The sequence below is a fragment of the Vicugna pacos genome, chromosome 13, assembly GCF_048564905.1.
Source record: "Vicugna pacos chromosome 13, VicPac4, whole genome shotgun sequence".
In the NCBI taxonomy this organism is placed as follows: Eukaryota; Metazoa; Chordata; class Mammalia; order Artiodactyla; family Camelidae; genus Vicugna; species Vicugna pacos.
In genome coordinates, this window is record NC_132999.1 from 21430675 (window position 1) to 21444764 (window position 14090).

Genomic DNA, 14090 nt, shown 5'->3' on the forward strand with positions numbered 1-14090 from the left:
GCCATCAGTCAGAGAGGATTCAGTCTTTGGAGTCATCGAGACTCAAATTTGAATCCCGCCTCCCCAGTTTACTAGTTGTGTGTCCCAGGCAAGTGACACTGTACCTCACTATCCTTGATAGGAGAATAATAGCCATTGCACAGTTTTTATTGTCCCAATGAGATCATGTGTGTAAAATGCTCGGCGCCTGGCACATACATGGCAGATAGTGAATATCTGTTAGTCCTCCGACACCCCACCCCAAATTCCAGCAAAGGGTGGGGACAAGGAGGCGCTCCATTCTTAGCCTGCTGCTTCATCCTTGATTACAGAGCTCCAGGCTACAGCAGAGTTGTGCAGGCATTCTATTTTATTTATTTATTTATTTATTTATTTATTTATTTAAATTGAAATATGATCAGTTTCCAATGTGTCAATTTCTGCTGCACAGCATAGTGTTTCAGTCATATATACACATACATATATTTGTTTTCATATGTGCCAGTCATTTTAAATCAGATTTTCAGACTCACTCTGTCTGAAAGGCTCAGGCTGAGTTTTCCAGCAGAGACACTCAAACCTGAGATTCTAGAAGACCCGCTGTCTGCAAAAGTCCTCTCTTCCCAGACTGCCTAAGGGCCCACTTTCCAGGTGAATTTTTGTTGCTTTCCTGTCATGACAGGAAAAGCAGGCAATGTTCTCGCCAGTGTCACTGTATCTATGGCTTCTGGTTTTGTGAGGGGCTAGGGGGTGGGTGCACTTGCTTAGTTTGTTTTTCATTCTATTTTTCAATATGCTAATCAGGGATTCAGAACCCTGGGCTGCTTCAATTCAGACTTTGCTTTCTCTGACTCAGCTTTACCCTCAAGACACAGCTTCATCTCTGAGTCATCAGGCTGAGCTTTCGAGGACAGCAGTCTGGCACTCCCGCTCCATCTTCCCAGGAAAGGTGCTATGTCTCCACAGCCCAGGGCCAGCCCCGTGCCTAACTTGGCTCACAACGCTTGGAAACCAAGAAACACATTCTTAATGAGATCAGAAGACACAGAAAAAAAAAAAAAGGCTTCAGAATCAGGACTTAGAATGCTTAGCTTTCAGTTCCAGTGCAACCTTGAGCTAGTCATGGAAACCTCCTGAACTTGGGGTTTCCTTTTTCACAAAATGGAAATAGCAACCCATTCTGGGTCCATCCCGCAGGGGCAATGGGAAGCCCAAACGAAATGGTGTGAAGTAGGCAAAACTCAAGGGCACAAACCCCTCCCTGCTCCACGGGCTGGATCTGTTCCATAAACTAATTTCATTTGGCTTGAACAAAGTTGATCTACATATCAGAGGCTTAGTATTTTTAAATGAGTTATCAACAAATTGGGAAACTTCACTTCAATATCTGGACTTACAGCTTCTCTTGAAAAATAGGTCAATCTGGCCATATGAACTTGTTGCCCTGAATGGCAAAAATCGACGCCAGCTGGGTAGCAGCAGCCCCTCACTTGGGCAGGAACCTGGAGCTGCCTTCAAGCCCATCACAGGCTCGAGGACTCCCTATTATTCCCCAAACTGCAGCCACGCCTCTGGGCCATTTACTGTCGCTCTAGGGCCATTGGTTTGTTTCTAATGGAGCCCTAGTGGAAGTGAAATCATTGTAACAACCATGCTTCCATCAAAATGGGAAAATGAAAGTCCCAAAGGCTCCCTTGCCCCAAACTACCTAGCTTCTTCACAGTCTCAGGGTCCAAAATGACACCACTTTGGTTAGGTTTTACAGTACACCATGGACCCTTTGAAAAGTTGTGCATAGCGAGTCAGGGCTGGGGTCTGGAGTCCCGCAGCCTCCGCTACATTCTACCCCTGCCGAGCCTGTCTGTCCCCATTTGTAAAACGGGGAGGTACCAGCTGTGATCTCCTACGTTTATTGTTGTGCATCGTAAGGCACTTAGTGGGCTGGTCATTCAAGGTTAGTGATTGAAATGCAAATATTTTGAACTGATAAAAGACGTTCCGGGAGGTGAAAGTGTGAAGTGAAAAACTTAACCTTTAGTGGCGCTAAAGCAATGGCTGGGAAGCAAAAAAACAAATGGGAGAAGAAATGACTTAGGAGAGAGAAAAGTTCCGTTACATCCACCCCCACCCTGCTTCCACCTCTGCAGTGAGAAAAGGCCCGGGGCTCACATCCCCTCACTGCGCTCGGACTCCGTTACCAAGACCGGGTTCCGGTCCTGGCTTGACCAAGTCATTCCCTTGTGTGATGATGTCTTCCCATCCGTAAGAGGATAGAAATGCCCCAACAGTTACTGTTGTAGTAAAAATGAACTAAGATAAATGTATATGAAGGCACTTTGGAAATCTGAAAAGCGCTATACACGGGTTTGGAGTTTTCGGGTCTCTTTTCAAAAAGTTTTTCTTCCAAACTCCGTCCAAAAGCGTTTGGAGTTTATTAAGGCTAAGACCCTCCCCTCGGTTTCGCAATGCCGCCCCTTCCTACACACCAAAGCCCGCGCCGCGTCAGGAGTCTTTTTTTCCCCTGGCGAAGGCGGGGACTCGGGTGGTGCTGGCAGCCGGCGACGCCGGGCGCAGCTTCGGCCGCCCGCGCCTGGCCAGTCCCGCAGCGGCCGCGGTGGGTGTGCCCCGCGGGGTGTGCGCCCCGGGCTCAGGCCGAGACCGCCGGCGAGAGGGCGCCCGAGGGAGGGTGCGTCAGTTTTGGGGAGTAAGCCCCGGACGGGGACCGTGCACCCAGAGGCTGCTTGCGCCCTGAAGCCCCAGGCACCGCCGGCGCCCCCCGCCGGACTCCCGCGGCTCGCCAAGGTAAGGCACTCCGCCACCCCGACCCTACCCGCACCGGCCCGGCGCGAACCGGGTCTTGGCCCCGGTGCTCGTCCCCTCTCTTTTGCCTTCGCCGCCCGCCTCGCCCCCTCCACGCGCCGCATCCCCAGCTCCCTTAAGGTGGAGGCTGCGGCAGCCTGAGCCAACCCCGCGCCCTCGCCTGGAGTCCGCGACAGAGCGGAGAGGGGTCTGCCCAAGGGCGGGCGCCTCTGTCCTTCCGCCGCACCCTCTCCCCGCGCCCCAGTGCTGGGGGTGGAGGAGACCGGTCGGGAGACGGGAGGCCGCGTTGTCCTTGCGGTTCGGGCGGTGCAGCCCCCGCCCAGCGCCTCCGAGCCCGGCGCTGCGGTCCGAGATGCAGCTTGAGGGACTGGGACGCCCTGCCGCCGGCTCCCAGGACTACCTGGAATCGAGCTTTTAGTCTCCCTTCTTCCTCAAAAACCGTCCCCCGGTTCCTACCCTGGTACCTCGCGTCCCCAGGTTGAACTTTCTAACGCTCCAGTTGGGCCGCGACCTTGGGTAGAAGCAATGGGGCCTCTTGGGGTGGGGGGTGGGGGCCCGGATGCGCTGGCCGCCGCCGCCACCGAGGGCGCCTTTGCCGAGCCTGCACGCCACTTGGTGAGATTCCCTCCCTCTCATCTCTCCCTTAAGGTCAAACTTTTGACCCCAACTACTTTATCCCTGCAGAGTGGCCAGTTACTTAGCATGGAATTTGGAAAGTCAGCCCCATGACCCCTACACCGGGTCTGAATTGCACTTGCCCTGGGCATCCGCTAGGGCTGCAGGAACCAGCGGTTTTAGTTCTCAGGCTCCCTGGTGTACGGGCTTGGGGGGCCAGGCGGAGGTATTTTATAGAGAGGGAAAGGGAATCTCCTGAGGCTGACGCCCTGAAGCGTGCGCAAAGTCCTATCGACCAAGCAGGGTCAAGAGAGGATCGGATATAGCCAGTGACCGGGTTGAGGCTTGGGGAGAAAGCATCTTGAATTGAACATGATTCCCAAGGACCTCCCTGGGTGAACCAAATGCGGGTTCCCTTAGAGCCGTTCAAGACAAGACACAGGAGAACACAGAGCTACTTTTGGGATAGAGGAAGAGTTCATTCCGATATTATCTTTGAATGTCCAGCCCTCCTGCCCTTGTCCAAACCTCCTCCTCACTGGACCATGATATGAGTTGTGGGGCATGTTAAAGGGCAGAGAGAATGGGGAATGGCTCAGGGTCCACACTAGACTTTCATTCAATCAACAAATAACTTGCTCTGTGCTGCGTACCGGTCAAGGTAGTGGGATACAGAAGTGAACAAAACTGGCACGGTCTGGCCTCATGGAGCTTGCAGCGGTCAAGACTGACTTGAATCAAATTACTCAAATAAGTGTCAAATTATGAACAGTGCTGAATTCTTTGAAAGGAAAGGGTATGGTGCTGTGAGAATCTGTGGCACAAATGGTAGTCTCACATTTGGAAGGCTGGAAAGTAGTAACTAGTTCAAGAGGGTGGAAAGGGCCTTCTAGGCAGAAGGAACAGCATGTGGGAGGGCCCTGAGGCAAGTACCAGAGTCCTTTAGAGGGACTAAACACCTGTTTCCCTAGTGATGACCAGGGGCCCAAATGGGCATGTGCCTTCCTTCTCATCCCATAGCACGGGCCAATCAGTGCCATCCCTTCCCATCTGTAATAGTGGGTAGTAAGTGGCCCCCTGGCTGGGAGAGAAGCGGGAGAGACTGAGAAGCCAGTGTGGGACTCACCCCCATGAGTGCGCTTACCACCAGCCCACACCCACTCACAGTGCTAAGAGGCAGCATTTCTTTCCTCCCTGTTGCCCACTGTGCTCACAGCTGACCAAGGCTCCTGCCAAAATTCAGGAAGATTTATGCTGGGAGTGGTGGCTCGTCACAGACTTTTAAAACTAGAATGAACTCATTGCCTACAACGTAAAAATTTTCAAGGTGGCTTACATTGTATTTCCTAATCTGGGCCCTGCTTACCTTTCCAGCCTCATTTCTGGCTTATACCCCTCCCCCGTCTCCTCCCACCTCCACCCCAACCCCCACCTCCACCCCCAGTGAACACCGTCTGTGTTCTACTCACAGTTACACTTCAAGCAGTTCATGGAACACATGCTGCCTTGCACATGCTGTCCTTTCTCTAAAATACTCTTTCTGCCGTTCAGTCACTGAATGCACACTCAGCTGTCAACATCAACACTGAACCCAGAAGGCTTTTCCTGACCAAAGTCAAATGCTCCCTCTTCTCTGTTTCCAAAGCTCCTCGGACAGGCTTCCATTGCAGCCAGCATAAAATGCCCTGAGCATCATAAAGGCAGGAGTCTCCTGTGATATTTGTGTCCCAGGTACCTCGCACAAAGAAAGACACACAGATGGTGCTCAGTAAACGCTTACTGGATGAAAACCATCTAGTCTAGTGTTTCTCAAATTTTTTCTGGGGGGCAGGGAGAGTGTTATATACATCTTCGAGGTTCTGGTGAAAATTGTGGATACTCTCTTCCAAATGCATATGACCTACAATATCTTGCATACAATATCACAGGAATCACAGCCCTCCTCTCCCCCCATTGACCCCATTTTCCAGAACTTTGGACTTTAATTTTATAGGAAGCAGAGGCCCAATGAGGTGCAGTAACTGCTTGAGTACCTACAGCTAGTCAAGAACACGGGTCCCCCCAACCCCCAGCCATGCACCCTCAACCCCCACCCAGCTCCTGACTCTCAGTCCAGGCTCCTTCCTGCTGTCTCTGCTTCTCTTAGTCAAGTAGCCTCCTTTCGTCCCTGGCACTTTGGGAAGGCCACTGCTCCTGGCTAGAAGATGGATATCTTGGTTTTGCTTCAGTTCAGTAGCAGCCTACAGTGTGACGGGGAGACAAATCTTGTTATACGCAGAGTTGACAATTAGGAAGACAGATGGGCCATCTCCCCGGCCTGTTCACTGCCCCTTGCCTGCAGTGTTATTACATCTATTTTAGCTGGAGGAGTGTCACGTGTGCTTCGCAGTTGTTTTCTGGGCTCTGGCTTAAGCCATGCGGGCCAGGTTTGGAAATGCTCTGGATGGGACCACTGAAGTTAGGGAACTAGCTCTTGGTCTTGTCAAAGGCTTCTTCTGCTCAGAGCAGGCTGTGGGAAGGTGCAAAGTGAATGGGGTTCTCGCTTGCTGCCATCAGAGCTCTTGCCTGCCCGCATCTGCTTTCTGCAATGAGACACCTACTTCAGGCAGCATTGCCTTGTTATCTGCAGATAGGATCTTCAGTGATCCAGTAATTTACTCATTCATCAAAGCTGCGTTGTACCAAACTGCTTTGTACCAAGCATTGTGCTGATTCCAGTTTATAAGGAAGGGTTGTGGAGTGTGAATTAGTGATACATCGTTCTGCGCTGTGAGGGGGAGGGAAAACATAACTTTTGCTTCTTATTCAACCCATTGCTCTGGAGGTGTGGTAGGAAGACAGGACAGCTAAGAATGTGCTTGCTTTTAAAATTCTGATCTCAATAAAATTAAAAAAAAAACAAGCCTCTGATCTTGCTCAAGTTACGTCATCTGAGGGGAGTGGGGACAATTTTCCTAACTGTAAAATGAGTTTACGAACAATCTTTTCCTGCCTATCACCTGGGTGTGGATAGTCATCAAATTTCAGATGGCAGATCCATTCACTTCTGTGAAACAGAAGCAGTACAATGGAATAATAGGGTCCATGTGTGTTAAGCCTTGGCACATTCCATGCTCACAGTAATCCTAGAGATAGTTACAGTCATAGCCCCAGATGCATAGATGAGGAAAATGAGGTTCAGAGAGGTTAAGTGACTTGCCCAGGGATATGGAACTAATAAATGATAAAACTGGGATTGACGGAGCAGTCTGTCGGTCAGCCAGCTGACCACTCTGTGCTGTTCTGTAGTAGAGCATGTGGGAAGAGGCCCGGGCTTGGACGCCAGGGCATCCCGGGGCTGGAGCCTAGATCTGCTGCTAGTCAGCTGTGTGATTTACAGCTGGATTGCTAACCTCTCTGTACTTTAGAATGCTAATCTTCCCAACCCAGAGTTTAGACTAAGAGGCTTCTATTGGGCCTTTCTGTGAAGTTCCCAGTCTACATGGATAATATTTCAAAATGGGATTAAAGGAAAGAAGAGGGACCCAATCAATAGAAATGGGCTTGTCGCAGTTTCCCTGGTAAAACAAATGCTGCCCCAAGATTTTAAGTAGATGGTTAATGTGATATGGAGGCAGTTACAATTTTGTGGTGTCTGAAGCAGCTGGCTGAACCTTCCTTCTCCAAGGTGAAGACGTCTGTTTTCAAAGGGAATGGTTCACTGCCTTGCAGGGCTCTAGGGCCTGGGCCCCATCCCCCACTTGGCTTTCTGGGGACACAGGCGTTGTGGGAGAAGACACAGATCCTGATTCCCTTCCCCCTCCCAATTTTGCCCCCTAAAATTAAAAAAACTTATTGGCTGGTTTTATATATATATATTTTAACGTGGCTGTGGCTCCCCTGCTTCCTCCCTGCCTTGTGTGGAAGGATCCTTTGTGTCTCCTTTGGTCTGTTTATGTATTTATACTTTGTTGCTCTGATGTCAAGTGACAGGGGGGATGGGGCTGCAGAGAAATACGACATTGGGGAGAATTTACTCCATGCAAAGATAAAAGAGCAGATTTCGGTGCCGATTCTCCTCCACAGCCTGGTTTCTGCCCAGAAGCCAGAGACGCCGGCTCTCAGTGAAATCAATTTTGACTTTCATAGCAGGGCAGCCAAGCTGAGTGTTTCCAGGGGCTGTGCTCATCGGCTGGTCCTTAGCACCCCACCCCACTCCCATCCGCCTTGGAAAAGGTAGCTGTTGCTCTTGGGGAAAGATTTTAAAAGACCAGGAAGGTCAAGTTGGGTGGTGGCTGAGTAGAGCCTAGTAAGGTAAGGGGCCACACTTCTTAGGTGCAACACTGAGTGTGTAGTGGGGCCGGGTCATCAGGAATGCATACTTTCTTAAGAGATCGTTTTCCTGTGTCGTTTGTGTGATTCTTAAATAAATGAATAATAAAGGCCATCACCCACCCCTCTGTTCCTCAGAAAAGGAGGTGAGTGAGGGAAGATAGCATCCCCATTTACTAGCCCTGTGAGCCAGAGCAAGCAGCTCACGTCGACTGAACTTCAGCTTGCTCGTCTGCTCGTGCTGTTGGTAATACGGGCTCAGGGCTCTTCATACAGACGGCAGAGACTCCCTGGAGCTGAGTCTAGTGAAGCGGGTGACGAGCCGTAAAATTCTGCATTGATATCCAAGCAGAGGCAGGGAAGGAGGCCAGGCGCCCCCCGGGTGGCGGGGAGAGGGCTCTGAGTTTGGTCCTCTTCCACCAGAGCAGGTGGCCACTGGTCTTCACTTTGAGTGCTGCTGGTTCAGTTCTGCACTGCCCACCCCACCCCCTCACTGTACCATCACACGAGCCTCCCCTTTGTCTCTGAGTTTAAGTTCCAGAGAGGATCCTGATGTGTGAGTTTGGTTCTCTGGAAGCTGAGGCGTTCTCTCCAGGCCATGTGGCCGCTGATCTCTGGTCAGCTTCGGCCAATCAGATGGGAGGTAGGGCCAAAGGAGGGGCATACGTGCAGAACTCGACCTTTTGAAGCAGGAAGGGCTGTGGGTGGAGATTCCCTGAGAAAGATGGGCTGGAGCTCAGAAATAGATACTTGCTGAGTTATGAAGGACCGAACAGATTCTTAACTTGGGGTTAACAGCCCCAAGGGGCCCATGGATAGAATTCAGAGGAGTCTGTGAACTTGGGTAGGGGGAAAAATAACATCTTTATTTAGTGTTTTCTTCAATTATGAGTTTAGGCAACAAACCAGTGTTTTTGCAGTACGTGTGACGTTGGCAAGAGTAGAAATCACAGATATTTTCATGTCACATTTCAGCAGCTATCTGGAGCTATGATTCATGCCCATCGCAGCTTTGAAATTACAGCAGTTATTACACTGCTGCTAGAGCTTGTTATTTAATATATTAATAAGGAACATCTATTACTATGTTACACATTAATTTGTAAAACATTTTTAATAATTATATTTCAATGTAATTGGTTTTCTTTGTAGTCAAGCTATGCATTTTATTTTATATGTTTTAAAGTGTTCTGAGAAAGGGTCCAGAGGCTTAATCAGCCTTCTAAATGGTTCCATGGCACAAAAAATGGTTAAGACCCCCGATAAGAGTCAGTAAGCTTTAGTTCCCAATTTCCCAGCCTCCCTCATCTTAATCTTTCACATACCCATCTATCTCTGTCTAATTAGTGCAAGACATTCTTGAGCAGTAGTAAATTTCATTTAATAGTTTGGAAAATTTGCAAAAGCACGCAATTTGTGGTGTGGGCAGAAGATTATAATGTATATGCAGAAGTAAATTTACAAATTGCAGTCACTCATAGGCAACTGGTTCAGTAATTCCTATCAGCCCACAAACCCACCAGCCCCTGTGTTGATTGCTTGGCTGATCCCATGCAGACCAGTCTATTGAAACAGTCACAGAATGGTCAATTACGTTCTTGAGAGGTTAAGGAGTTTGTGCAGATTAAGCGATGACTCGCTTGATCAAATGCAAGCTAGAATCCTAGAAAGTAGAAGTGGGAGAAGTAGCTTTGAAGTGGGTTCCAAATGGTGGGAATGCAAGGGAGGCTAAACGGAGGAAGAAGGCAGTCAGTGAGGATGTGGGAGGACTGGCCAGATGTTTATTTTGAAGAGGAAGCCTGGAGAGAGGAGCAACATTAGAATAGTGGTTGGTTTTTTGCTGTCTTTTATTGAACGCTTAACATGTGCCAGACACTATGCCAAGCACTTTAAATGTAGCAATGATTTAATCTTTACCAACTACCCAATATGGTCTGACTGTTATCATTCCCATTGTTTTGGTGAGTAAAGTGAGGATCCAAGAGGTTAAATACTTGCTCTCAGTCACAGAGGTATTAAGCGGTGGAGCCAGGAGCTCAGCCCAGATCTGCCTGATCCCGGAGCCCTGTGCTCTTGAAAACCACTACAGGCAACCACAGGAGCGTCTGTTTGGAAGAACTATGGCTGCCAATTTGTTTTGGTAAGAAAGTGCTTACTATCCATTCCTGTCTTTCCCATCCTCCTCTCCAGCCTTTTGTGTGTTCTCACACCTCCTTCCTTCCGCTCTCCACCCTGAATCCACTTACAGGCACACATGCTGCAGGAGAGAGGACAGGATAAAAATTAAGAGCAAAAGCTGTGGGGTCAGGCAGAACTGGGTCCTAACTCGAGCTCTGTCACTGACCATGCTAAGCCTCAGTTTTCCTATCTGTGAAATGGAGATAATGATACATCCTTCCTAAATTTGCATCTCCTGTCTCTAGTGCTTCATTTCGGATTAATGCCTTCACTCTGATTACAGTAGGTGATCGTGCCCATCTTCTTCACCCGTGAACTCCTCTAGGGGGGCTTCCCTGAACCCCGCAAACCTGGCCTGTGAGTAACCGGCATTGCTCCTCTTAGCGGAGAATTCATGAGTTACTTATGAGGCTGTCTCCTCTGGGTATAAGCTCCCCTCCCCATCCTCATGCTTGGGGTAGCATCTGGCATGGAGTCCTTTTCAGTAGAGCCTTGATCAAAGCAAATGAATGGTGTCCTTCAATCCCCTTTTCAAGACCCCATTGCCCATCCTTGGCACCTGTTCTGGGTCACATCACCTAACGCTTGTCTCTAGGAAACCTCATCGTTTACCTAGATGCACCCTTATCCCCCATCTCATCTCACAGTTGAGGACACAGGACCAACCACGGTGAATGGCAGGCCTTAGTGGCTCAGGAAGTGCATAACTGAGCTGGAATGAGAACCAAGGCCTCTTGGATCAGCGCACTGCCTGGCCCTGACACTAACGCTGGAAGTATCTCTTCCACACCATTAAGCTGGCTGATATGTTTGGGTGAGGGGACATTTGTAGAGCACCTGAAATCACACGCGTTCTACAGTTGCTTACTTGTCCCACTCTTATTCTGGCCTTGGCGCTGACCTTCTGACCTAATCTTCTCCCTCATTCTATCCCCATACCCTGGGCTTCGCCAGCTGCTGAAAGGACCCCCGTGTCAGTTAAGCCCGTGGGTGGCCGCCTTCGGCTGATGCCTGGTGGCGCTGAAAGGCTCTTGCCCTAAGAACTCTGCCCACTGGTAGAGCTGAGGCCTGAAATTCCTGGCATTAGAGTCCTTTCATTCCTTTGGATTACTTTGTCTTCTCCAGAGAGCTATTGTTAAAATGAAAATGTGTTGCCCCGAAGGTAACCTGTTAGCCCACTCCTGTGATCCTGTGGAGAGCAGAATGCCCTGGGCTTTGGCAAACCACCTCCCTGTCCTCCAGTTTCTCGTCTGTAAAATGGGGATAAGAGATTGCATTATGGGGTTCCTCCAAGGATGCAATGAGATAGTGTGCATAAAGCACTGAACACGTAACAAGTAGCCAATAAAATCAGCTTGGTTTTTTCTTTTCTTTGTAAGGCAGTAGGATTACTGGGTCAGTTTTCGAGCCAAAGTCCGGGCTCTTATTAGTTTGTTTGTTTTTTTTTAAGGATTTTGTTTTAATGTAGTCTCCTTTTATTTTGTCGACTGAAAAAACATACACAACCTAAAAGCTGAGAGTTATGGGTTTTATTCAGCAGACTTTCTGAGGACTCGAGCCTGGGAAGGCCTCTCAGATGGCTCTAAGGGGCTGCTCCAAAGAGGCAGGGGTGGAGCCAGGATTTGCAGGAGTTTTGCCACGAAGACCAGGCAGTCAGAACATCAGAAGATTACCATTAATTAAAGAAAACCAGATATCTCAGGTTAAGGAATTTAGTGCTTTTCTATGTATGGGAAAGTGCAAAATTCTGGGCTCATTGAAATCATCTCTTTAATGTACACCTAGCCATCTAGGGCCAGTATTCTGTTCTTCCATATCCTGAGTTCCCTCACGGTACACTCTTGGGGGTGGCTGCAGAGGCCGGGCCGCCTCCTTGTCTGCATCCTGATGAGTTCCCCCCACTCACGCACATCAGTAGTGGCTGATGACTTAGTGGCCGCGACATCCTTTGTTACTGATATGGCTGGCAATGTTTTTCATCCACAGTTTTAAGATTGTTTTCCTTTCTAATTATAAGGCAGTTTTAAATTTCATTCTCTTACTTTTAAAGTAAGGTAAAAGATCCCACCTTCTTGGTTTGTTGAGGATTTACTGAGCAAACGTACTGGCTGTGCATGCCAGGCCTGCCCCAGGCCCTCAGTGAGCACCTGCTATTCTGAATTATCCCAGAGTTGGGGATTGAAGGCCCCTGGGGGCTTGGAGGAAGGTTCTGGGTGGGTCACTAGGGAGGAGATAGAGGACGAGGAGGGAGGAGAAAGGGGAAATGGAGGGGGGTACCCTGCTTCCTCTGCCCCAGCAGCTGGCATGTGGAGTCTGGGTGGGAGGGGACCTGGGAATCCTGCCCGAGTCCTGGGAGAGCGTGTGACTATTCTCCAGGTCATCTGCTTTCCAGGAGAGCTCTCTGAGGCTCTGCATTCCCTGGAGGAGCTGTACCCTTGGTCTCCCCCCCTGGTTTGACTTTGGTGGGGGAGTGGTGGTGAAGAGAGCAGACTTCTCCTTATCCTTCTGAGCTCAAGCAGGGGTCACTGGGTGTTATAAACCGCTCCTCTGAGAGGGCAGTTGGGCTCTGAGAACATCAACCCAGGCAAGGTTGTCTGCAGTTTCTCCTGAGACCAGGATGGTTCTCTTGGACCTGGGCCAGGGAGAGGGTCCAGGAGTAGGAGCAACTTGGCTCATCCCCCTGGCCTGTGAATGAGGGTGAGGAGGGATGGGAGGGTTGGTGGGGTGGGGAGCAGTGTTACAGGCGTTTTCCAGCAACCTCCAGAATAGAGCACCTCACTTTCAGGATTCTCTGAGAAAAGATACTCCCCTCTGCCTTGTCTGCCCTGGGCAGTGAGAATTGTCGGCCCTCCTCTGTGCACTGGCCCTCCCTAGTGCATTATCGTGCCAACCTCCAGGGAAGACTCATCCCTGCCGTCATCCATCACAACTGAAGTTATCCTTCCAGAGCGGAGCCTGACTGATGCTGAAAATCACTCACTCTCCCTCCGCTGGAGACCAGGAATAAAGAGTGGAAGTGAATGCTGGTTCCTGGGGCCCCGAACCCAAGCAGCAACCTGCCAGCTGCCTGCCTCACTCTAGGGGTAGGGAGGAAGTGGGTACAACTGGAGTCTTCCCAATTACCTGCTTTGGGGCTGGAGCAGGAAAGGGCCAGCGTCAATTCCAGCCCAGAAGCGGGGCTTGGAGCCATGCAGTTTGTTTGTTGACTGCCTGTAAGCTGTTATTGTGTTTCTTCTCTTTCCCTCTTCCCTCCTTCCCTTCTGCCATCATTAAATACTGACCAATTGCTTGCTCTGGGCCAGGTACTGAGCTAGGCAAGGAGCTTACAGTTCAACAGAGACAAAGAATCAGCTAAGACAGGACAGTTAGATGAGTGCTCCGATGGACATTCTTACAAGTGTGGGAACACAGAACTGAGCCAGGGTGGGGGGTGATACAGCCTGACTGGTGTGTGGAGAAGGGGAAGATGCTGGTAGGTAAAGCTGTCTTGAGGGTTGAGTAGGAGGTACCAGATGGAGAAGGAAGGAGTTGGAGTCTGGGTAGGGAGAGCAGAAGGAAGTCCAGAAGATGCAAAGCTGTATCTACAGAAAGCTCAAGATGATCACATCATCACTGAGTTTTGGTTTTCTCTCCTGCAAAATGAGAACAGTACCAAAGTCATATCTGGCACACACATAAAAATCCTTCCTTCTGTTTTTTCAATTTATGATCTACTAGAAAGATTAGACCATGTGGAAATAATGGCAATGAGAGGCAGAATGTGCAAAGTGCTAGAGTCAGTGGAGATATAATGGCAGGGAAGTAGCTTTTTGGAGAGCGGGCAGTATTAATTGAGATTGATAGTTAGGATTAGAAACAGTTGGTACAATTTAAGCAGATCCTTGAAGGATGGGAAAGACTCTGGTAGAGAAGACAGAAGAGGGCATCTTAAGGGGTTGGTACAGTATGAGCAAAGGCTCAGGGGTGTTCAGGCACAGGGTGAGTTGTGGCTGTGTATGTGAGGGCTGAAGGAGTTGTGGTGAGGCTGGAAAGGTGGGCTGAGACCACTTTGATGCCTAACTAGAGGGCACATGGGTGACATTTGGTCTGCATGTGGGGTTTGTTGGACCTGCATAGTGTTAAAAAAGAAAAGAATTAAGTCAACATTAAAAGATTCGATTTTTCATAAATACACATTCCTGGCTTCT

At 49.5% G+C, this 14090-nt stretch overlaps 1 protein-coding gene across 2 annotated transcripts in view; it reads left to right on the forward strand.

Moving 5' to 3' along the window:
• Positions 1 to 2536: 2536 nt before the first annotated feature.
• KANK4 (KN motif and ankyrin repeat domains 4) overlaps positions 2537 to 14090 on the forward strand; it is a 65532-nt gene continuing 53978 nt past the window's right edge. For both annotated transcript variants that reach the window (XM_072974315.1, XM_072974316.1), the window contains exon 1: positions 2537 to 2781. The gene's annotated coding sequence lies outside the window, so the exon portion shown is untranslated. The remainder of the gene's footprint in view (positions 2782 to 14090) is intronic.